Consider the following 27,697-nt stretch of genomic DNA (forward strand, 5'->3'; position numbering starts at 1 on the left):
TTTCTCAAGCACTAGAATTAGAAAGAATTGAATCAAGTGGCCCCGAGAAAAGAAATCGGAGAAGACGTAAAAGAGAGAAAGTCGAAGAGAACGAGTTCTAGTGGTCCTACCGGAAAGAGGAAAAACTTTGGGGATACGACAGAGATAGTAAGAAGTCCGGTAGAAATAGATCTTTTGGACAGAAACCACCTCGATCAGATCAGCAAACTCAACAGAAACCCAGAAATGCGATGTCAGATCGACTTTCTGAAACTTGTGGTAAACCACATAGTGGGCTATGTTATAAAGCCGTAGGAGCATGCTTTAACTGTGGAGAGACTGGTCATTTTGCTAGGGATTGTGTAAATCCAGGTCGTTCTGGATCATTTACTACACCAAAGGGATCAACCCAAGTTTCTACCCCAAATAGTTCACCATCAATTAGTAGAGGCAAAGGTAGAGGTAGGGGTAGTACACCTAGAAGTCAGACTACTGTGAATCAGCCAAAACAGGGTGATGCTTCAACTAGAGTATACGCTATAATACAGAAAAGAGACTGAGACTTTTGACATCATTGCTGGTACTTTCTCAATTAGCAACTGAGATATATATATGTATTGTTTGACCTGGAATTTGCATATTTTTACATTAGTGTTAGAACTATATGTTCTGTTGTTATTCCTTTACAGAGGAATAAATGTTGACGCATTAGTGATTAGCCCTTAAGATAAGGATTGTGATAATAAGTGAAATTAGTTTTGAAAGAGTTTATCGGTGAAAAGTATTTTCTAACACACCATAAATTATAAAGCTAATTGGCGAGCCTACTTAATGTAAGGCAAGAGGACGTAAAAGTAAGATGCAGTAATGGAATTGCTCTAGATGAGGGCAAGGAGGTTACTGTTAGAAATTGCTAATGGATATTGTAATCAGAATAAGATTCGAATATCAGTGAATTCAAAAAGAATAAAAGATAACAAAGTTTGATCTATTGGGATGTATCGTAGTAACTATGCAATGTTCTTGATGTTTATACCGTAGTCGCAGACACAAGATCGACTTGAGATTATTGTGTAGAGCTACGTACTACCCGATAGTACACCTAGATAAGAATAGTTGCCAACGGCATCTGTTTTGGTATAGTTATGCCATGACAGAATTTAATTGTTAGAAATAAGTTTGAAAATCCTACTTAGGGATCTAAAACTCAAAAGTTAAAATATCGAAAGGTTATAGTTCATTAAAAAAGGAAGTAAGTTATAGAATATTGAGATAAAAAGAGTTATGAAAGTAGAGAATTGAATGCTTGATTCATGTGTAACAAAGAAATATTACAAATGTGAGGAAGACTATGGACTAGAATGGTCGAGGACCAATGATCGATGAATGATTCTAACATGACCTCAAGGGTCATTCAAGAAGGAACGTGAACCAAATATTAGACAACACAATAGTAAGAGGAGATTGGTGTTATCCAAACAAAGTAAACATTGTATTAGATTGTTAAAAGTCTTATACAAATTTGAGAAAAAGAAGATTATACTATCATATAGAAAGGAGAAAATAAACGTATGACTATTGTAAGATGGTTATCGGGTAAAAATTTCGGGACGAAATTTATTTAAGGGGGAGAATTGTAACACCCCTAAGTTCTAGAGTGCGTTCATTGCTCCGTGACCAAAGGCCGACCTGGACAGCTAGGATGCCTAAAACCACACTTCAATGAGAGTGAGGAGACATAAAATAATGAAATACAAGAAAAGAAAGTACAAGAAAAACAAAGGAAAAATGATAGCAAAGAAATGTGATCAAGTTAAACGAAATGAAACCTAACGATGGGTGATCAGACTTGGAAGTCACGGCGTGGACCGTTGATCGCCTCGGATCATGGAACTCGAAAACATTTTTGGGACATAAATAGACCCTTGTTGAAGAATAAATATCATTAGAAATATCAAAAAAATTAAATAAATAGTACAAAGAAAAGTGAGAAATCGAAAAATAGACAAAACCCTAATAATACCAAAAATCGAACGAATCTAACAGGGGCATTATGGTCATTTGACATCCCGAATTGTCTTTTGACCTAAATGTACATTAAAAATAAATAATATTACACTTAGAAAATGAAATGAAAAATTAATTTGGTGGTACCTAAAGAAAATAGCTAAAATCATGGGGTAAATGTGGAATAAGTGGGAAGTTAGCTTAAAATATGATTTAATTTTGCTAGTGGACCACTAAGAACATTAAAATGATTAATTATACTTGTAAGTGGGCAGATTATTCCCACTCAAAGTTCATCTTCCTCACTTAGCTCAACCATGCCGTGAATGAAGATGAAAGAATCCACCATTGACGTTTTGCATGAGCTCACTTAACCTCCCCATTTTCAACTCCAATCCTTTAAGTTCCTTCATAAAAAATGGTCTACACATCACAAGGAAGATATTGATACCAAATTTGAGAAGTTTGGTGAAGGTTTAGCAAGTTACAAACAAAGGTAAGTTTACATTTTTGAGAATTTCCTTGTTAAACTTTATGTTTATGTTATGGGTGTTAGTTTTGTGAAGGAAATTTTGAAGTTTAAATAGTTATTGAGATAGCCATTTTTGGACAGCCATGGGGTCACACATTTGATGATTTATTATGCATATAATTGATGGGAAATAATGTTGATCATGGTGAGTTAGTAACCTAGTGAATTACTTCATGTTTATATGGTGATTTATGCACTTGGATGGGAATTGGTAAGTTGGACAGCACTTTGATGTTGAAGAAGGTTTATGCAGCTTGGGAACACTTGAGTAAATGTATATATTGAAGGAAGTGTAGGCAGAATATTGACCTAGAAGGATTGATGATATGTATGTAGATTGATATTGTAAAGTGTATGTAAAATTTGTAATGGTTAGGTGTGTATGTAATGGTACTTAGAAATTGTAAATGTGAATTATATTTGGTGTGTTGAGGGTAATGGTAATCTGCCCAAAGTAATGTTAATGTAATGTAGAAAATGCTTTTGGTAATGTACCAAAACAGATTGGTAGGTAAGTAAACAAATTGCAAAGGTAAATATGTGTTTGAAGTGGGGTGTGAAAGGCATATTGAGGACAGTGTACATTCTAGCCTATAACCTTAAATGTGTAACCTCAATTGGTATGAGACCAATTTGAGGTGAAACTAGGCACAAAATGTGCCAACTTTCATTGAGAAACCATATCAAAATTCTGCTTGCAAGGTGACCTAAGAAAATGACCAATTCGGATTAGGTGCAATTAGGACCTGAAAAATGACCAATTGGGCAGCAGTGAGTGTTTAGGCCATAACTCACTCAAACCAGGTCCAATTGACCTGAAATTTTAACCAAGAATATTTAAGACCCATACCTACAAGTCTTATGAAGACACCAAAGCCCAGAAATGACCATAAGCAAGTCAAACAACTTGCACAAATTCGAGTCCAAAAACTGGCCGAACCAGAATTGACCAATTTGACCTAAAATTGACCTAAAATGATACCATTTGACCAGCAATAGTATAATGACCATAACTTGGTCTACTTAACTCGGATTGACCTGAAATTTTGCCCCGCGTGCAATAAGACGTAGATCTACAAGTTTGTAGTTTTGACCAAAACCCGAAAACCGAGGAAACTAGGCCGTCCGGCTAGGTCAAACCAGTATCCCGGAATCCAGCAATTTGCATTAAAGTGCACTAAGCAAGGAAATGACTTTGGTAAAACATACCAAACCTAAAACCCTATCGAGTGTGACATATTAATGACACTAAAACCTAATTTACCTAAAACGCAACGAGGGTCGGTATATTAGGTGATTAAGTGAATAATTGAGTTCAGTGCATTATTTACCAAACACCATCGATAGAGACAGTTTAATTTAGTACTGAAACACTTCAAATTGTGTTTCGCTAACAAGGACTCAAAGAAAAGGGAAGGAAACACCGAGTCCGGACTGTGGGGACAACATCAGAGGTTTGTGCACAACGGCTATTTCTTTTGAATTTTTCAATTGAAATAAGTTATGACTATTTGTATATTATTGTTTTAAATTGTGGAAATGTGTTTGGTGGACACTTATTGATTGAAAAACATTGTGAATGGTTTGAAACTGTGAAAAATTGTTTGAATGATATTGATGGATACTTATTGATTGAAAAGCACTGTAAATGGTTTTTGTGGAAATTGAAGTGAATTACGAATTGTGTTGCCATTTTGTGAATGAAATTATAACTTTGGAAATTTATTGGATTCTTACGGATCATTTGAATAAAATATTTGGAATTGTTTTGACTCACAATTGGCATGACACGGATATTATGTTCCTCCTCCATTAATGGGGTGAGTGTGATTATTCCTCCCTCTTTGACTTATCAGTCTGTGGTGAGTATGATTATGTTCCTCACTCTTTGACTTCCCAGTCTGAGGTGAGTATGGATGAGTACTCATTAGATAGCTAGCTTCCTCCCTCATTGATTTCGATTATTGGGGTGAGTATGTCTTGTCGTGGTGTACAACACGGCATATATGGAAAAATTTGTGTCATGACCTAAATTGTGTTATTGATTGGCAACATGATATTATTCAATTATTTGATCGAATTGTGTTATTGATTTGCAAAACGATATTATTCAATTATTTGATCGAATTGTGTTATTGATTTGCAAAACGATATTATTCAATTATTTGATCGAATTGTGTTATTGATTTGCAAAACGATATTATTCAATTATTTGATCGAATTGTGCTATTGATTTGTAAAACGATATTATTCAATTATTTGATCGAATTGTGTTATTGATTTGCAAAACGATATTATTCAGTTATTTGATCAATTGTGTTATCGATTTGCAAAAAGGTATTATTCAGTTATTTGATCAAATTGTGCATGAATTGACAATACGGTATTCTTAAACTATTTGACTAAATTGTGTTATTATGAATTTTGATAATTTGTGAATTGGAGTTTAAATTCCTTATGACATTCATTGTCTTGAATTTAACCATGGTTTTAAGTATCCACTATTGATATGATTTATGAATTGTGATTTAAAATTTGTATTTGGTTAATGTTGTGCACCATCGAGACATTGTCTCAAATGATAGCTTTTATTGCCGCAGTAGACAGACAGATAGGGCAGCAGACTAGGCTGCTAGTACCGCCAGCGAGAGATTTTTGGGTATAGTGAGTATACCGCATTTTGTATTTTGTAATGTAATGTATATTCACTGTATGTATATTTTGTTTTTGGTTTTGAGCAGTTGCAAATTCAAATTGTACCTTGAAGTTGTAAATTAATTATGAGCTATTTGACTTGTAAAATCAGATTATATTTCCTTATCTCGACTTTGAAAATTTTCTATGGAATTGAGTTGATAAATTGTTGTGTTGAGAAATGTATTGGAGTTGAGATTTGGAAAATTATTGAAGTGTCTTTTACAGTTTTCTCAAGAACTGCTTTATCCAAAATACAGATGGCACTCGCCAAAATTTTTACAGAAATTCCAAATAAATCAAATGAGTTAATTGTTTCACTTCACAAAAGTTTTTAACACTGTAAATAGTGCTCACCATCGTAAAAGAAGTAAGAAAAGTTTTTAAAATCCCTTGTAGTGTACTTAATGGGTTATCGAGACGAAGTTGGTAATTCATTAGGTATACTACGGGATCATGTTATGCCTTATGATGGGTAGGGTGTGACATGTTTTAGTGGTATCGAGCAAAGTTTTTAAATTCTGCTTTCACATGTTATTTGAATATTCTTTCTTCACAAGATAACCGCTCAATATCATTGTTTGATACATACAGACATTACATTATAAAAATGCACTAACGGAGGAAATCTCCTTGTATCATTGTACAGGAGGTCTAAAATCCTCGAATTGATTATGGAAGAGGGTGATCGCTCACGATCAATCGATAGAGGCTGAGGTGCAAGGGGATGCCCCATGCCTACATAATGTCAGTGGTTCAGTAGCACCAGCATCTGCAGCTTCTTCCGCTCGCCAGCCAGACGCACGCAATGTTCCAACAAATGGATGGTAATGTGCCTACTCAAGCCCCAATACAGACTCCAGTGGTACAACCATAGTCTTCTGCTAGACAATATGACAAATTGATGAAGTATGGGGCTACAGAGTTTGAGGGGACAGTAGATCCTCTAGAAGCTGAACAATGGTTAGAGAGGATGGATAGGGTATTCAAGAAACTGCATTGCACAGAGGAGCTCAGATTTGAGTACTCGATCTTTGCTGTGGGGATGCTTATGATTGGTGGAAAACCATTCCCCACACCGTAGAACCTACAATGCTAACATGGAATGACTTCCTCAGGGAATTCAGGCAAAAATATGTCCCTGATGCTTATGTAGACCAGAAGCTGCAAGAATTCCTAAGTCCAAACAGGGGCGATCGGTCGAGTATGAAAGGGAATTTTCCCGCCTAAGCCATTATGCAGTAAGTCTACTTTCTACCAGTAGGGAGAGATGTAAGAGGTTTGAAACCGGCTTGAAGCCTAGTATCAGATTACAAGTGGTCGAATTCAAACATAACAACTTCTCTGAACTTATTTCTCAAGCACTAGAATTAGAAAGAATTGAATCTGAAGTGGCCCCTGAGAAAAAGAAATCAGAGAAGACAGAAAAAGAGGGAAAGTCAGTAGAACAGAGTTCTAGTGGTCCTACCGAAAGAGGAAAACTTTGGGGATACGATGCAGATAGTAAGAAGTCCGGTAGAAATAGATCTTTTGGACAGAAACCACCTCGATCCGATCAGCAAACTCAACAGAAACCCAGAAATGCGATGTCAGATCGACTTTGTGAAACTTGTGGTAAACCACATAGTGGGCTATGTTATAAAGCCGTAGGAGCATGCTTTAACTGTGGAGAGACTGGTCATTTTGCTAGGGATTGTGTAAATCCAGGTCGCTCGATCATTTACTACACCAAAGGGATCAACCCAAGTTTCTACCCCAAATAGTTCACCATCGCTTAGTAGAGGCAAAGGTAGAGGTAGGGTAGTACACCTAGAAGTCGACTCATCGTGAATCAGCCAAAACAGCGGTGATGCTTCAACTAGAGTATACGCTATACGATGTAAAAGAGACCGAGACTTTTGACATCATTGTGGTACTTTCTCAATTAGCAACCGAGATATATATATGTATTGTTTGACCGAATTTGCATATTTTGACATTAGTGTTAGAACTATATGTTCTGTTGTTATTCCTTTACAGAGGAATAAATGTGGACGCATTAGTGATTAGCCCTTAAGATAAGGATTGTGATAATAAGTGAAATTAGTTTTGGAAGAGTTTATCAGTGAAAAGTATTTTCTAACACACCATAAATTATAAAGCTAATTGGCGAGCCTACTTAATGTAAGGCAAGAGGACGTAAAAGTAAGATGCAGTAATGGAATTGCTCTAGATAAGGGCAAGGAGGTTATCATAGAAATTGCTAATGGATATTGTAATCGTAATAAGATTCGAATATCGTTGAATTCAAAAAGAATAAAAGATAACAAAGTTTGATCTATTGGGATGTATCGTAGTAACTATGCAATGTTCTTGATGTTTATAATCGTAGTCGCAGACAAGATCGACTTGAGATTATTGTGTAGAGCTACGCATCACCCGATAGTACACCTAGATAAGAATAGTTGCCAACGGCATCTGCTTTGGTATAGTTATGCCATGACAGAATTTAATTGTTAGAAATAAGTTTGAAAATCCTACTTAGGATCTAAAACTCAAAAGTTAAAATATCGAAAGGTTATAGTTCAAGAAAAAGGAAGTAAGTTATAGAATATTGACAGATAAAAAGAGTTATGAAAGTAGAGAATTGAACAGTTGATTCATGTGTAACAAAGAAATATTACAAATGTGAGGAAGACTATGGACTAGAATGGTCAGAGGACCAATGACTGATGAATGATTCTAACATGACCTCAAGGGTCATTCAAGAAGGAACGTGAACCGAAATATTAGACAACACAATAGTAAGAGGAGATTGGTGTTATCCAAACAAAGTAAACATTGTATTAGATTGTTAAAAGTCTTATACAAATTTGAGAAAAAGAAGATTATACTATCATATAGAAAGGAGAAATAAACGTATGACTATTGTAAGATGGCTACTGGGTAAAAATTTCGGGGACGAAATTTATTTAAGGGGGGGAGAATTGTAACACCCCTAAGTTCGGTAGTGCGTTCTGCTGTTCCGGTGACCAGTGCCGACCGGACAGCTAGGATGCCTAAAACCACACTTCAATGAGAGTGAGGAGACATAAAATAATGAAATACAAGAAAAGAAAGTACAAGAAAAACAAAGGAAAAATGATAGCAAAGAAATGTGATCAAGTTAAACGAGCCGGGAAACCTAACGATGGGTGACCGCACTGGGAAGTCACGGCGTGGATCGTTGATCGCCTCGGATCATGGAACCCTTGAAAACATTTTTGGGACATAAATAGACCCTTGTTGAAGAATAAATATCATTAGAAATATCAAAAAAAAATTAAATAAATAGTACAAAGAAAAGTGAGAAATCGAAAAATAGACAAAACCCGGCAATACCGAAAAATCGGGAACGTAACCCGAACAGGGGCATTATGGTCATTTGACATCCCGAATTGTCTTTTGACCTAAATGTACATTAAAAATAAATAATATTACACTTAGAAAATGAAATGAAAAATTAATTTGGTGGTACCTAAAGAAAATAGCTAAAATCATGGGGTAAATGTGGAATAAGTGGGAAGTTAGCTTAAAATATGATTTAATTTTGCTAGTGGACCACTAAGAACATTAAAATGATTAATTATACTTGTAAGTGGGCAGATTATTCCCACTCAAAGTTCATCTTCCTCACTTAGCTCAACCATGCCGTGAATGAAGATGAAAGAATCCACCATTGACGTTTTGCATGAGCTCACTTAACCTCCCCATTTTCAACTCCAATCCTTTAAGTTCCTTCATAAAAAATGGTCTACACATCACAAGGAAGATATTGATACCAAATTTGAGAAGTTTGGTGAAGGTTTAGCAAGTTACAAACAAAGGTAAGTTTACATTTTTGAGAATTTCCTTGTTAAACTTTATGTTTATGTTATGGGTGTTAGTTTTGTGAAGGAAATTTTGAAGTTTAAATAGTTATTGAGATAGCCATTTTTGGACAGCCATGGGGTCACACATTTGATGATTTATTATGCATATAATTGATGGGAAATAATGTTGATCATGGTGAGTTAGTAACCTAGTGAATTACTTCATGTTTATATGGTGATTTATGCACTTGGATGGGAATTGGTAAGTTGGACAGCACTTTGATGTTGAAGAAGGTTTATGCAGCTTGGGAACACTTGAGTAAATGTATATATTGAAGGAAGTGTAGGCAGAATATTGACCTAGAAGGATTGATGATATGTATGTAGATTGATATTGTAAAGTGTATGTAAAATTTGTAATGGTTAGGTGTGTATGTAATGGTACTTAGAAATTGTAAATGTGAATTATATTTGGTGTGTTGAGGGTAATGGTAATCTGCCCAAAGTAATGTTAATGTAATGTAGAAAATGCTTTTGGTAATGTACCAAAACAGATTGGTAGGTAAGTAAACAAATTGCAAAGGTAAATATGTGTTTGAAGTGGGGTGTGAAAGGCATATTGAGGACAGTGTACATTCTAGCCTATAACCTTAAATGTGTAACCTCAATTGGTATGAGACCAATTTGAGGTGAAACTAGGCACAAAATGTGCCAACTTTCATTGAGAAACCATATCAAAATTCTGCTTGCAAGGTGACCTAAGAAAATGACCAATTCGGATTAGGTGCAATTAGGACCTGAAAAATGACCAATTGGGCAGCAGTGAGTGTTTAGGCCATAACTCACTCAAACCAGGTCCAATTGACCTGAAATTTTAACCAAGAATATTTAAGACCCATACCTACAAGTCTTATGAAGACACCAAAGCCCAGAAATGACCATAAGCAAGTCAAACAACTTGCACAAATTCGAGTCCAAAAACTGGCCGAACCAGAATTGACCAATTTGACCTAAAATTGACCTAAAATGATACCATTTGACCAGCAATAGTATAATGACCATAACTTGGTCTACTTAACTCGGATTGACCTGAAATTTTGCCCCGCGTGCAATAAGACGTAGATCTACAAGTTTGTAGTTTTGACCAAAACCCGAAAACCGAGGAAACTAGGCCGTCCGGCTAGGTCAAACCAGTATCTCGGAATCCAGCAATTTGCATTAAAGTGCACTAAGCAAGGAAATGACTTTGGTAAAACATACCAAACCTAAAACCCTATCGAGTGTGACATATTAATGACACTAAAACCTAATTTACCTAAAACGCAACGAGGGTCGGTATATTAGGTGATTAAGTGAATAATTGAGTTCAGTGCATTATTTACCAAACACCATCGATAGAGACAGTTTAATTTAGTACTGAAACACTTCAAATTGTGTTTCTCAGTTAACAAGGACTCAGCAAAAGGGAAGGAAACACTGAGTCCAGACCAGGGGGACAGTCATCAGAGGTTTGTGCACAACGGCTATTTCTTTTGAATTTTTCAATTGAAATAACTTATGACTATTTGTATATTATTGTTTTAAATTGTGGAAATGTGTTTGGTGGACACTTATTGATTGAAAAACATTGTGAATGGTTTGAAACTGTGAAAAATTGTTTGAATGATATTGATGGATACTTATTGATTGAAAAGCACTGTAAATGGTTTTTGTGGAAATTGAAGTGAATTACGAATTGTGTTGCCATTTTGTGAATGAAATTATAACTTTGGAAATTTATTGGATTCTTACGGATCATTTGAATAAAATGTTTGGAATTATTTTGACTCACAATTGGCATGACACGGATATTATGTTCCTCCTCCATTAATGGGGTGAGTGTGATTATTCCTCCCTCTTTGACTTATCGATGCAGGGTGAGTATGATTATGTTCCTCCCTCTTTGACTTCCCAGTCTGAGGTGAGTATGGATGAGTACTCATTAGATAGCTAGCTTCCTCCCTCATTGATTTCGATTATTGGGGTGAGTATGTCTTGTCGTGGTGTACAACACGGCATATATGGAAAAATTTGTGTCATGACCTAAATTGTGTTATTGATTGGCAACATGATATTATTTAATTATTTGATCGAATTGTGTTATTGATTTGCAAAACGATATTATTCAATTATTTGATCGAATTGTGTTATTGATTTGCAAAACGATATTATTCAATTATTTGATCGAATTGTGTTATTGATTTGCAAAACGATATTATTCAATTATTTGATCGAATTGTGTTATTGATTTGCAAAACGATATTATTCAATTATTTGATCGAATTGTGTTATTGATTTGCAAAACGATATTATTCAATTATTTGATCGAATTGTGTTATTGATTTGCAAAACGATATTATTCAATTATTTGATCGAATTGTGCTATTGATTTGTAAAACGATATTATTCAATTATTTGATCGAATTGTGTTATTGATTTGCAAAACGATATTATTCAGTTATTTGATCAATTGTGTTATCGATTTGCAAAAAGGTATTATTCAGTTATTTGATCAAATTGTGCATGAATTGACAATACGGTATTCTTAAACTATTTGACTAAATTGTGTTATTATGAATTTTGATAATTTGTGAATTGGAGTTTAAATTCCTTATGACATTCATTGTCTTGAATTTAACCATGGTTTTAAGTATCCACTATTGATATGATTTATGAATTGTGATTTAAAATTTGTATTTGGTTAATGTTGTGCACCACTGAGACATTGTCTCAGCGATAGCTTTTTATTGCTGTCGCAGGTAGACAGACAGATAGGGCAGCAGACTAGGCTGCTAGTACCGCCAGCGAGAGATTTTTGGGTATAGTGAGTATACCGCATTTTGTATTTTGTAATGTAATGTATATTCACTGTATGTATATTTTGTTTTTGGTTTTGAGCAGTTGCAAATTCAAATTGTACCTTGAAGTTGTAAATTAATTATGAGCTATTTGACTTGTAAAAACTGTATTATATTTCCTTATCTCAGACTTTGAAAATTTTCTATGGAATTGAGTTGATAAATTGTTGTGTTGAGAAATGTATTGGAGTTGAGATTTGGAAAATTATTGAAGTGTCTTTTTACAGGTTTTCTGAAGAACTGTTTTATCCAAAATACAGATGGCACTCTGCCAAAATTTTTACAGAAATTCCAAATAAATCAAATGAGTTAATTGTTTCACTTCAGTTCACAAAAGTTTTTAACACCTGTAAATAGTGCTCACCACTGTAAAAGAAGTAAGAAAAGTTTTTAAAATCCCTTGTAGTGTACTTAATGGGTTATCAGTAGACGAAGTTGGTAATTCATTAGGTATACTACGGGATCATGTTATGCCTTACAGATGGGTAGGGTGTGACATGTTTTAGTGGTATCAGAGCAAAGTTTTTAAATTCTGTTTTCACATGTTATTTGAATATTCTTTCTTCACAAAGATAACCGCTCAATATCATTGTTTGATACATACAGACATTACATTATAAAAATGCACTAACGGAGGAAATCTCCTTGTATCATTGTACAGAGGTCTAAAATCCTCGAATTGATTATGGAAGAGGGTGATCGTCACCGATCAATCGATAGAGGCTGAGGTGCAAGGGGATGCCCCATGCCTACATAATGTCAGTGGTTCAGTAGCACCAGCCCCTGCAGTACCGCAGTTCTCTGCTCAGTTCGCTCAGCAGACGGCTGCAATGTTCCAACAAATGGATGGTAATGTGCCTACTCAAGCCCCAATACAGACTCCAGTGGTACAACCACAGTCTTCTGCTAGACAATATGACAAATTGATGAAGTATGGGGCTACAGAGTTTGAGGGGACAGTAGATCCTCTAGAAGCTGAACAATGGTTAGAGAGGATGGATAGGGTATTCAAGAAACTGCATTGCACAGAGGAGCTCAGATTTGAGTACTCAGTATCTTTGCTACAGGGGGATGCTTATGATTGGTGGAAAACCATTCCCCACAGTCTGGTAGAACCTACAGTGCTAACATGGAATGACTTCCTCAGGGAATTCAGGCAAAAATATGTCCCTGATGCTTATGTAGACCAGAAGCTGCAAGAATTCCTAAGTCTGAAACAGGGGGGCAGATCAGTGGCTGAGTATGAAAGGGAATTTTCCCGCCTAAGCCATTATGCAGTAAGTCTACTTTCTACCAAGAGGAGAGATGTAAGAGGTTTGAAACCGGCTTGAAGCCTAGTATCGACACAAGTGGTCGGATTCAAACATAACAACTTCTCTGAACTTATTTCTCAAGCACTAGAATTAGAAAGAATTGAATCTGAAGTGGCCCCTGAGAAAAAGAAATCAGAGAAGACAGAAAAAGAGGGAAAGTCAGTAGAACAGAGTTCTAGTGGTCCTACTGGAAAGAGGAAAAACTTTGGGGGATACGACAGAGATAGTAAGAAGTCCGGTAGAAATAGATCTTTTGGACAGAAACCACCTCGATCCGATCAAGAACTCACGTAAACCCGTAAATGCGATGTCGGATCGACTTTCCAAACTTGTGGTAAACCACATAGTGGGCTATGTTATAAAGCCGTAGGAGCATGCTTTAACCGTGGAGAGACTGGTCATTTTGCTAGGGATTGTGTAAATCCGTGTCGCTCGATCATTTACTACACCAAAGGGATCAACCCAAGTTTCTACCCCAAATAGTTCACCATCGCTTAGTAGAGGCAAAGGTAGAGGTAGGGGTAGTACACCTAGAAGTCGACTCATCGTGAATCACCAAAAGCAGGTGATGCTTCATCTAGAGTATACGCTATACGACGTAAAAGAGATCGAGACTTTGACATCATTGTGGTACTTTCTCAATTAGCAACCGAGATATATATATGTATTGTTTGACTGAATTTGCATATTTTTACATTAGTGTTAGAACTATATGTTCGTTGTTATTCCTTTACAGAGGAATAAATGTTGACGATTAGTGATTAGCCCTTAAGATAAGGATTGTGATAATAAGTGAAATTAGTTTTGAAAGAGTTTATCGGCGAAAAGTATTTTCTAACACACCATAAATTATAAAGCTAATTGGCGAGCCTACTTAATGTAAGGCAAGAGGACGTAAAAGTAAGATGCAGTAATGGAATTGCTCTAGATGAGGGCAAGGAGGTTACTGTTAGAAATTGCTAATGGATATTGTAATCAGAATAAGATTCGAATATCAGTGAATTCAAAAAGAATAAAAGATAACAAAGTTTGATCTATTGGGATGTATCGTAGTAACTATGCAATGTTCTTGATGTTTATACCGTAGTCGCAGACATTCTGATCGACTTGAGATTATTGTGTAGAGCTACGTACTACCCGATAGTACACCTAGATAAGAATAGTTGCCAACGGCATCTGTTTTGGTATAGTTATGCCATGACAGAATTTAATTGTTAGAAATAAGTTTGAAAATCCTACTTAGGGATCTAAAACTCAAAAGTTAAAATATCGAAAGGTTATAGTTCAGTAAAAAAAGGAAGTAAGTTATAGAATATTGACAGATAAAAAGAGTTATGAAAGTAGAGAATTGAATGCTTGATTCATGTGTAACAAAGAAATATTACAAATGTGAGGAAGACTATGGACTAGAATGGTCAGAGGACAAATGACTGATGAATGATTCTAACATGAACTCAAAGGTCATTCAAGAATGAACGTGAACCGAAATATTAGACAACACAATAGTAAGAGGAGATTGGTGTTATCCAAACAAAGTAAACATTGTATTAGATTGTTAAAAGTCTTATACAAATTTGAGAAAAAGAAGATTATACTATCATATAGAAAGGAGAAATAAACGTATGACTATTGTAAGATGGCTACTGGGTAAAAATTTCGGGGACGAAATTTATTTAAGGGGGGGAGAATTGTAACACCCTAAGTTCGATAGTGCGTCATTGCTCGGTGACCAAAGGCCGACTGACACTAGGATGCCTAAAACCACACTTCAATGAGAGTGAGGAGACATAAAATAATGAAATACAAGAAAAGAAAGTACAAGAAAAACAAAGGAAAAATGATAGCAAAGAAATGTGATCAAGTTAAACGAGCCGGGAAACCTAACGATGGTGATCAGACTGGAAGTCACGGCGGACCGTTGATCGCCTCGATCGCGGGGAACCCTGGAAAACATTTTTGGGACATAAATAGACCCTTGTTGAAGAATAAATATCATTAGAAATATCAAAAAAAAATTAAATAAATAGTACAAAGAAAAGTGAGAAATCGAAAAATAGACAAAACCCGACAATACCGAAAAATCGGGAACGTAACCCGAACAGGGGCATTATGGTCATTTGACATCCCGAATTGTCTTTTGACCTAAATGTACATTAAAAATAAATAATATTACACTTAGAAAATGAAATGAAAAATTAATTTGGTGGTACCTAAAGAAAATAGCTAAAATCATGGGGTAAATGTGGAATAAGTGGGAAGTTAGCTTAAAATATGATTTAATTTTGCTAGTGGACCACTAAGAACATTAAAATGATTAATTATACTTGTAAGTGGGCAGATTATTCCCACTCAAAGTTCATCTTCCTCACTTAGCTCAACCATGCCGTGAATGAAGATGAAAGAATCCACCATTGACGTTTTGCATGAGCTCACTTAACCTCCCCATTTTCAACTCCAATCCTTTAAGTTCCTTCATAAAAAATGGTCTACACATCACAAGGAAGATATTGATACCAAATTTGAGAAGTTTGGTGAAGGTTTAGCAAGTTACAAACAAAGGTAAGTTTACATTTTTGAGAATTTCCTTGTTAAACTTTATGTTTATGTTATGGGTGTTAGTTTTGTGAAGGAAATTTTGAAGTTTAAATAGTTATTGAGATAGCCATTTTTGGACAGCCATGGGGTCACACATTTGATGATTTATTATGCATATAATTGATGGGAAATAATGTTGATCATGGTGAGTTAGTAACCTAGTGAATTACTTCATGTTTATATGGTGATTTATGCACTTGGATGGGAATTGGTAAGTTGGACAGCACTTTGATGTTGAAGAAGGTTTATGCAGCTTGGGAACACTTGAGTAAATGTATATATTGAAGGAAGTGTAGGCAGAATATTGACCTAGAAGGATTGATGATATGTATGTAGATTGATATTGTAAAGTGTATGTAAAATTTGTAATGGTTAGGTGTGTATGTAATGGTACTTAGAAATTGTAAATGTGAATTATATTTAGTGTGTTGAGGGTAATGGTAATCTGCCCAAAGTAATGTTAATGTAATGTAGAAAATGCTTTTGGTAATGTACCAAAACAGATTGGTAGGTAAGTAAACAAATTGCAAAGGTAAATATGTGTTTGAAGGGGTGTGAAAGGCATATTGAGGACAGTGTACATTCTAGCCTATAACCTTAAATGTGTAACCTCAATTGGTATGAGACCAATTTGAGGTGAAACTAGGCACAAAATGTGCCAACTTTCATTGAGAAACCATATCAAAATTCTGCTTGCAAGGTGACCTAAGAAAATGACCAATTCGGATTAGGTGCAATTAGGACCTGAAAATGACCAATTGGGCAGCAGTGAGTGTTTAGGCCATAACTCACTCAAACCAGGTCCAATTGACCTGAAATTTTAACCAAGAATATTTAAGACCCATACCTACAAGTCTTATGAAGACACCAAAGCCCAGAAATGACCATAAGCAAGTCAAACAACTTGCACAAATTCGAGTCCAAAAACTGGCCGAACCAGACTTGACCAATTTGACCTAAAATTGACCTAAAATGATACCATTTGACCAGCAATAGTATAATGACCATAACTTGGTCTACTTAACTCGGATTGACCTGAAATTTTGCCCGTGCAATAAGACGTAGATCTACAAGTTTGTAGTTTTGACCAAAACCCGAAAACCGAGGAAACTAGGCCGTCCGGCTAGGTCAAACCAGATCCCTAATCCAAAGAATTTGCATTAAAGTGCACTAAGCAAGGAAATGACTTTGGTAAAACATACCAAACCTAAAACCCTATCGAGTGTGACATATTAATGACACTAAAACCTAATTTACCTAAAACGCAACGAGGGTCGGTATATTAGGTGATTAAGTGAATAATTGAGTTCAGTGCATTATTTACCAAACACCATCGATAGAGACAGTTTAATTTAGTATCAAACACTTCAAATTGTGTTTCTCGGCTAACAAGGACTCAAAGAAAAGGGAAGGAAACACCGAGTCCGGACTGTGGGGACAACATCGAGGTTTGTGCACAACGGCTATTTCTTATGAATTTTTCAATTGAAATAAGTTATGACTATTTGTAGATTATTGGTTTAAATTGTGGAAATGTGTTTGGTGGACAGTTATTGATTGAAAAACTTTGTGAATGAATTGAAAATCTGAAAAATTATTTGAATGATATTGATGGATACTTATTGATTGAAAAGCACGTAAATGGTTTTGTGGAAATTGAAGTGAATTACGAATTGTGTTGCCATTTTGTGAATGAAATTATAACTTTGGAAATTTATTGGATTCTTACGGATCATTTGAATAAAATATTTGGAATTGTTTTGACTCACAATTGGCATGACACGGATATTATGTTCCTCCTCCATTAATGGGGTGAGTGTGATTATTCCTCCCTCTTTGACTTATCAGTCTGGGGTGAGTATGATTATGTTCCTCCCTCTTTGACTTCCCAGTCTGAGGTGAGTATGGATGAGTACTCATTAGATAGCTAGCTTCCTCCCTCATTGATTTCGATTATTGGGGTGAGTATGTCTTGTCGTGGTGTACAACACGGCATATATGGAAAAATTTGTGTCATGACCTAAATTGTGTTATTGATTGGCAACATGATATTATTCAATTATTTGATCGAATTGTGTTATTGATTTGCAAAACGATATTATTCAATTATTTGATCGAATTGTGTTATTGATTTGCAAAACGATATTATTCAATTATTTGATCGAATTGTGTTATTGATTTGCAAAACGATATTATTCAATTATTTGATCGAATTGTGCTATTGATTTGTAAAACGATATTATTCAATTATTTGATCGAATTGTGTTATTGATTTGCAAAACGATATTATTCAGTTATTTGATCAATTGTGTTATCGATTTGCAAAAAGGTATTATTCAGTTATTTGATCAAATTGTGCATGAATTGACAATACGGTATTCTTAAACTATTTGACTAAATTGTGTTATTATGAATTTTGATAATTTGTGAATTGGAGTTTAAATTCCTTATGACATTCATTGTCTTGAATTTAACCATGGTTTTAAGTATCCACTATTGATATGATTTATGAATTGTGATTTAAAATTTGTATTTGGTTAATGTTGTGCACCATCGAGACATTGTCTCAAATGATAGCTTTTATTGCCGCCGCAGTAGACAGACAGATAGGCGCAGACTAGGCTGCTAGTACCGCCAGCGAGAGATTTTTGGGTATAGTGAGTATACCGCATTTTGTATTTTGTAATGTAATGTATATTCACTGTATGTATATTTTGTTTTTGGTTTTGAGCAGTTGCAAATTCAAATTGTACCTTGAAGTTGTAAATTAATTATGAGCTATTTGACTTGTAAAAACTGTATTATATTTTCTTATCTCAGACTTTGAAAAATTTCTATGGAATTGAGTTGATAAATTGTTGTGTTGAGAAATGTATTGGAGTTGAGATTTGAAAAATTATTGAAGTGTCTTTTTACAGGTTTTCTGAAGAACTGTTTTATCCAAAATACAGATGGCACTCTGCCAAAATTTTTACAGAAATTCCAAATAAATCAAATGAGTTAATTGTTTCACTTCAGTTCACAAAAGTTTTTAACACCTGTAAATAGTGCTCACCACTGTAAAAGAAGTAAGAAAAGTTTTTAAAATCCCTTGTAGTGTACTTAATGGGTTATCAGTAGACGAAGTTGGTAATTCATTAGGTATACTACGGGATCATGTTATGCCTTACAGATGGGTAGGGTGTGACAGGAAAGGTTAGATAAGATCTTTAATTTAATTTTAGACCCAAGAATTTTAGAAAAAAAAAAAAGAAGAATTGAGGAAGATATGAGCCTTAAAAAGTGGCTGTACTGCAAATTATGATCTGCATATGCCCCAAATTTGGATAGCGATAATTTACTCAATTTAATAGCTTTTTTCATAATTCTTAAGGCTACAATTATCATAATTTCATGAATATTACAAATATAATTTTTATACAATTTTTACAAAACATAAATAAATGAAAATTAATTAAAAATAGAGTGATAAAAATGAGAACATATGCAGAGATTTTATCACTGTCAAATTTATTACATATACATGCAAATTATGAACATATAAGGCTAATTTAAGGTATATAAATATGAAACAACTATAGTATGGTATGAATCTTGAACAAAAAGTATAAAGAACCCTCACCTTGATTAAATCTTAAAAAATACTTCCTGAATTAAAGAAAGAAAAGAAAATAAAGAGAAGGAAGAGAAATTTAGAGAGAGCTCTAGGGGGCTTATCTTTGAGTGCTTTTCTGTATTCTCTCTAGTGGGGTATTTATAGGTTTGGATGTAGAATTGTGAAATAGTTAAAAGACCTATTGACAGAGTTTAGGAAGAGATTAAGCAAAAGATAAAATAAAAAAGAATTTTAGTGAAAAAAAAAAGAGAGTGGGGGATGCCACCTAGTGAGAGAGAGGGGGAGAGAACCAATTGGTAGGAGAGAGAGAGAGAGAGCTAATTGATGAGAGAGAGGAAGAGAGGGAGCCGATTGGTGGGAGAAAGGGAGAGAAAGAGATGGCTAAGAGAGAGAGAGATAGGGAAAGAGAGTTCGTGCGAGAGATAGATGAGGATAAGCATACAATTTTCTTTTCTTTAAAAATATTAGGTAGGCTTTTTATTTAATTAAAATCCCTATTCAAAACTTATTAGGCCCTTAAAGCCCAATTAGGCTTAGTTAAGTTTTTAATAAAATAAGTTCTCATTAATAAAATTAAATTTTATTTAACTTATCATTTTCTACTTTTCAAAAAATTTTCTTCAAAATTCATGCCATACATACAATTTTTTATTTTTAAAGTCCTTAAATATACCTTATAATCATATAATTTTTTTTTATCATCTGATTCCTTATGGCCTCAATATACGTGTCCACAAGATTACAAAAATAGAGGTTTATAATTTTCTAATTAATTATTTATTTATTAGTTAACTTAATCGTCCTAGCCTTAATTTTAAAGCCCAAAGCCTTATTTTTTAATATGGCCTAATAGTTACTATTCACTTAGTGAGCTTGTCACTTTAATCATACCTCTTTGGCCTAATCAAGTGACTAAGGCTTTGGCTCAAGTCTAAGTCCAATTAGCTACTAACTAAGCCTTAAACCTAAGTGTTTTTTTCTTTTTTTTTTTTTAATTTGAAACTCAAATTATATATATATATATATATATATATATATATATATATATATATATATATATATATTGGTGCTTGCCAGTCATGCAAAATGTCCCTGGGGTACTCTAGAACTTCCATAATTCTCTCAAATTTATCATCATCGAGCTCCTTACTACTTTTACATATATATATATATATATATATATATATATATATATATATATATATATATATATATATATATATATATATATATATATATTTTTTTTTTTTTTTTTGGTGCTTGCCATTCATGCAAAATATCCCTGGGGTACTCTAGAACTTCCATAATTCTCTCAAATTTATCATCATCGAGCTCCTTACTACTTTTACATATACAATACTCCAAGGGGTTAAAAAAAAAGATGTCTATAGTTGGCGCCCTCCCCAACTACCACTTTGGCGGAGTTTGGGAATAGTGCTAAAGGTATTGCCAAAGTATATCAACTCATATGATGTAAAGAAGTGAGGTTTAAGTATACCACCTTTTATGATATACTCGCTGTCACACCCTACTCCTCTGTAAGATGTAACATGATCCCGTAGTACACCTAATGAATTACCGTACTTCGCCTACCGATAACCCATTAGATACACTACAAGGGATTTTAAAAACTTTTCTTACTTCTTTTACAGTGGTGAGCACTATTTACAGGTATTAAAAACTTTTGTGAACTGAAGTGAAACAACTAACTCATTTGGTTTATTTGGAATTCTCAGAAAATTTTGGCAAAGTGCCATCTGTATTTTGGACAAAACAGTTCTTGAAAACTCAGAAAAGCACTTCAATATGTATTTGCAAATCTCAACTCCAACATATTTCTCAACACAACATTTTTCTCAACTCAAATCCATGATGATTTTTCAAAGACTGAGATACAAGAAATATAATACAAAACTATTCAAGTAAATGAAATCTCAAATTTACATTTACAATAATTTACATTTAATTACATACCAAAATATTTTACAAGAGTTTCTATACAACTGCTCAAATAATTTACATACATATTATTACATGCTTACATCAAAACCTATGTACATGGGTATATCTATGATATACCCGAGTCGATCTGAATGTATCCTCAAAGCAACTTAATCATCGCTCTATGCTCTTCTTACTGCGATAAAGATGCAAAGCTATCACGAGTGGTGAACTCGATGGTGCACAACTATAATTTAAAACATAGTACAATATACATTGACAAATTTTACAAGAAATAATTTGAGAATCGAATCGATAAAATTTCACAACTCAAAATACTCATTGCCAATAATGTAAATCATTTGTATAAATGACTTGGAGCACAAAATTCAATTTATCATATCTTGACTATCCATTTAAGTAATTCTAAAAAAATTAATTATACATAAACCATAATTAAAATCACCATTCCTTACCATTCAAAAGCCATTCTGTATCTCAAAAATCATTATGTATCTCAAATATCATATTGTATCTCAAAAGTCATTATGTATCTCAAAAATCATTATGTATCTCAAAAATCATTATGTATCTCAAAAATCAATATGTATCTCAAAAATCATTATGTATCTCAAAAATTAATCTTTATCTTACTAACTATGCAAGACTAATCCGAAAGGGCCATATTCGATGTGATTCTAACTCCCTATGGTCGGGGAGGTCGAATCTGATTCTAACTCACTATGGTCGGGGAGGTCGAATCATCGCACACATGCATCATCACAATAATGAATCTTCCGCAAGGGCCATAATGATAAAATAAACTTAGATCTAACCTCAAATCGAGGAAAATCTAAGCTCGTGCACGTACCATGGTAATCAAAACACAACTAACTCCATTGTCTTCTCAACAAATGAGAGAGACGGGTAATAACCTAGTCAAGCATCTATAGTGAGATATAAAACAATACCACAATCCTTTTAGTGAGCATAAATCACAATATAATTCGATTCAAAGTCAATTCCAATATCCAATAATTTTTATGCTCAACACAAATCAAATCATAAATTTGCATTTTCCCATGAAAATTACCATCACAATTCAAAACATGTTCTATCACAATTTTCCAAAACATAATTTATTCAATCCATAACAATGATTAATACTTGTGGAGATACCATTTCACAAAGCTAAATTCATACATACTATAACAATTTTCAGAATCATTGAATTAAATCCAATGCTTGTTAAAGATAATACATAAGAAAATATGTCATTTAATCATATGAAATATTCAAATAAAATCGCTTAAAAACTAGTTGTGCACAAACCTCGATGATCGTCTCCACGATCCGACTCGTGTTTCCTTCCCTTTGCTGAGTCCTTGTTAATCGAGAAACACAATTTGAAGTGTTTCAAGATTTAAATTAAACTCTCTATCGATGGTGTTTGGTAAATAATGCATCAACTCGCTTATTCACTTAATCACCTAATATACCGACCCTCATTGCGTTTTAGGTAAATTAGGTTTTAGTGTCGTTAATATGTCACATTCGATAGGGTTTTAGGTTTGGTACGTTTTACCAAAGTCATTTCCTTGTTTAGTGCATTTTAATGCAAATTGCTGGATTCCGGAAGACTGGTTTGACCTAACCGGACGATCTAGTTCCCTCAGTTTTCGGGTCTCGGTCGAAACTACAAACTTCTAGATCTAGGTCTTATTGCACGCGGTGCAAAATTTCAGGTCAATCCGAGTTAAGTAGACCAAGTTATGGTCATTACACTCTTGCTGGTCAAATGGTACCATTTTAGGTCAATTTTAGGTCAAATTGGTCAATTCTGGTTCGGCCAGTTTTTGGACCCGAACTTGTGCAAGTTGTTTGACTTGCTTATGGTCATTTATGGGCTTTAGTGTCTTCATAAGACTTGTAGGTATGGGTCTTAACTATTCTTGGTCAAAATTTCAGGTCAATTGGACCTGGTTTGAGTGAGTTATGGCCTAAACACTCACTGCTGCCCAATTGGTCATTTTTCAGGTCCTAATTGCACCTAATCCGAATTGGTCATTTTTTTAGGTCACCTTGCAAGCAGAATTTTGGCATGGTTTCTCAATGAAAGTTGGCACATTTTGTGCCTAGTTTCACCTCAAATTGGTCTCATACTAATTGAGGTTACACATTCAAGGTTATAGGCTAAAATATACACTGCCCTCAATATGCATTTCACACCCCAACTTCAAACACACACTTACCTTTGCCATTTGTTTACTTACCTACCAAACTGTTTTGGCACATTACCAAAAGCATTTTCTACTTTACATTAGCATTATTTTGGGCAGATTCCAATCACCTTCAACACACCAATAATCATTCACAATTACAATCTTTAAGTACTATTACAAACACACCTAAACATTACAAACTTTACATACACTTTACAATGTTAATTTACATACATATCATCAATCTTTCTAGGTCAATATTCTGCCCACACTTCCTTCAATATATACCATTACTCAAGTGTCCACAAGCTGCCACAAACCATTCTTCAACATCACATTACCGTCCCATATACCAATTCCCATCAAAGTGCATAATTCACCATATAAACATGAAATAATTCACTAAGTTACTAAATCACCATGATTAACATTATTTATCATCAATTATATGCACAAATACCTCATCAAAAACATGACTCATGGCTGTCCAAAATGAAAACAACAATAACCCTTCAAACTCAAAATTTTCCTTCACCAATCTAACACCCATAACATGAACATAACTTTAACAAAGAATTTCTCAAAAATGCAAACTTACCTTTAATTGTAACTTGCTAAACCTTCACCAAACTTCTCAAAATTGGTATCAATATCTTCCTTGTGATGTGTAGACCATTTTTCATAAAAGAACCTAAGTGAATGGAGTTGAAATGGAGGGAGGAAATCAAGCTCAAAGAAAACGTCAATGGTGGTTCTCTCCTTTCTTGAATTCGGCTAGTTTTATGCAAATGAGGAAGATGACTTATTCAGCTGCATTTTAAGTGTACACATGTCCCACTATGTATTTAATTAATCCCCTTAGTGGTCCACTTAGTCACTTAATCATATAATAAGCTACATTCCCACTTATTCCACATTTAACCCATGATTTTAGTTATTTTCTTTAGGTACCACTAAACTAATTTTTCATTTTATTTTCTAAGTGTAATACTATTTATTTTTAATGGACATTTAGGTCAAAAGACACTTCGGGATGTCAAATGACCATAATGCCCCTGTTCGGGTTACGTTCCCGATTTTTCGGTAACACCGTATTTTGTCTGTTTTTCGATTTCTCACTTTTCTTTGTACTAATTATTTAATTTTTCTTTGATCTTTTTAATGATATTTATTCTTCAATAAGGTTCTATTTGAGTCCTAAAAATGTTTTCGTGGTTCCCATGATCCGAGGGCAGATCAACGGTCCACGCCGTGACTTCCCGGTGCGGTCACCCATCGCTAGGGTTCTCGGCTCGCTTAACTTGGTTACATTTCTTTGCTATGATTTTTCCTTTGTTTTTCTTTTCTTGTATTTCATTATTTTATGTCTCCTCACTCATATTGAGGTACGGTTCTAGGCATCCTAGCTGTCCGGACAACACTGGTCACCGGAGCAGTGACGCACTCTAGAACTTTGGGGTGTTACAATTCTCTCCCCCTTAAAATAAATTTCGTCTCGAAATTTTACCTGGCATTAGTCTCTGAACAGCTATGGTTATTGTCTCCTCATATCCTCTTCACGTTCCCAAGTAGCTTCCTGGCCTGAATGATGGTTCCACAGCACTTTAACCAGGTATATCTATTTGTTCCTCAGCTGCTTCACCTCATAAGCCAGAATTTTTATGGGTTCTTCCTCATATGAGAGGTCTGGATTTACTTCAATCTCTTCAACTGGTAGTACATGAGATGGGTCTAATCTGTACCTCCTTAACATGGACACATGGAAGACACTGTGTATCCTTGCTAGCTCTGGAGGTAATGCCAACCGATATGCCAAAGGACCCACTCTTTCTAGAACTTCATATGGTCCGATGAAACGAGGACTCAGTTTCCCCTTTCTGCCAAATCTCATAATCCTCTTCCAAGGAGAAACTTTGAGGAATACCTTATCACCCACTGCATATTCAATATCTCTTCTCTTTAGATCAACATAGGACTTCTGACGGTCTGATGCAGCCTTGAGTCTATCTCTGATCAATCTGATCTTTTCCTCTATCTGCTAAACAATTTCTAGCCCAATCATCCTGCTTTCACCTACTTCGTCCTAACATAGGGGAGTTCTGCACTTTTTGCCATATAAAGCTTCATATGGAGGCATCCCAATGCTTGATTGGTAGCTGTTGTTATAAGCAAACTCAATCAAAGGCAAGTGTGTATCCCAACTACCTTCAAATTCAATCACACAAGCCCATAGCATATCCTCCAGTATCTGAATAACCCTCTCAGACTGGCCATCTGTCTGTGGTGGAATGCCGTGCTAAAGTTCAATCTAGTTCTTAGGGCTCTCTGAAGACTACCCCAGAATCTAGAAGTGAACCTAGGATCTCTGTCAGACACAATCGATACTGGCACTCCATGCAATTTTACAATTTCATATATGTACAATCTGGCCAATCTTTCTAGGCTATAGTCCATCCGGACTGGCAAAAAGTGAGCAGACTTGGTTAGTCTGTCAATTATAACCTATACTGCATCATGACTATTCTGTGTCCTCAGAAATCTCATCACAAAATCCATAGTTATCTGTTCCTTTACAATGTTTCATAGGGTGCCGTTTGTATGCTAGCTTGACACTTATTACTGTATACAAATTCTGTTAGTGGGATGTATCTGTCCCATCTCCTCTCGGATTCAATGACACGAGTTCTCGATATATTCTTGAGGGCTTATCACATTTTACAGGTTGTTTTTATCATTTCATTTCATTATTTATAGGAACTCAATGAGTTTCCGAATTTACCTGAATTACTTATTTCAATTGTCCATCTGTCTGAGGATGATACGTTGTACTGATATCTCTAAGCTTATAGCAATTCTTGTAGTCTTGGTAGTTCACATTATTGTAACCGAGCTACTGACTCCAGCTACCTTACAAGTGTAGTCTTTCGACAGGCTAGTTCTGAAGTTTTAAATTTCTGACTAAAATTTTCACATTTATTTCCAGTAATAGTACCCTATTCGGGTGCAACTATATCAATTTATAGATTACTTACAAATATTCTTACTTATTGTACCACGAGGAAACACGTAGCTCTACACAATAATCCGATTATCGATCAGAATCTGCAGCTTACAATACAAACATTGAGAACACTATATAGTCACTACGTTATAACCTCATGGACTAGGTTTTCTAACATCTTATCTTTCTCGAATCCACTAATATCCCAAACCGATTCTGATTACAATTTCCTTTGACAATTACTAACAGTAACATCTTTGCCCTCATCTAGAGTAATTCTATTATTGTAACTTACTTTTAGGTCCTTTTGCCTTACATTAAGTAGGCTCGCCAATTAGCTTTATAATTTACGGTATGTTAGAAAATACTTTTAGCTAACAATTCTTCCAAAATTAATGTCAACCATACTTGTTATTGTAGTTATTATCCTAAAGGACTAGTCACTAATACATCAAAATTCATTTCCATGTAAAGGAATAACAACAGAACATATAGTTCTGACACTAACACACAACTAAGTAGTGCTGGGATCAAATAATAACTAATTATTTCTTTCAAAATTTAAGAACTTACCAGCAGCTACATCTGAAGTTTCTGCTCCTTTTACTTGGCGCATAGTGGACACTCCGACTGGTGCGCTACTATATTCGGGTTGATTCACTGTGTTATAGTGGTGAGGAGTACCAACTCTATTTCTATCTTGACTCTGACTGACGGTCTGTGAACTTCGGAGAGCAGATCGAGGTGGTTTAGCACAATCTTTAGCAAAGTGTCCAAGTTTTCCACAATTGTAACAGGCTCCAGAGGCCTTACGACAAATACCTCCATGATATCTTCTACAAGTTTCACATTGGCGGGAAGGGTAGGAACTTCTAGTTGTTCGACAACTAGATCTTAGTGGTCTCTGCCCTGATGATCCGCCTCTATCATATTTCTGAGTTCGGGGTTCCTCAAATTCTTTTCTCTTTCTCAAATTACTGTTTGAACTCTGACCCATAGGTTTCTCCCTCTTCTCTATTTCACATTGCCCTTGTAGGGGTTGGGTATGTACTTGAGCTTGGGCTGACAGA

Source organism: Hevea brasiliensis, chromosome 6, assembly GCF_030052815.1.
Source record: "Hevea brasiliensis isolate MT/VB/25A 57/8 chromosome 6, ASM3005281v1, whole genome shotgun sequence".
NCBI lineage: Eukaryota > Viridiplantae > Streptophyta > Magnoliopsida > Malpighiales > Euphorbiaceae > Hevea > Hevea brasiliensis.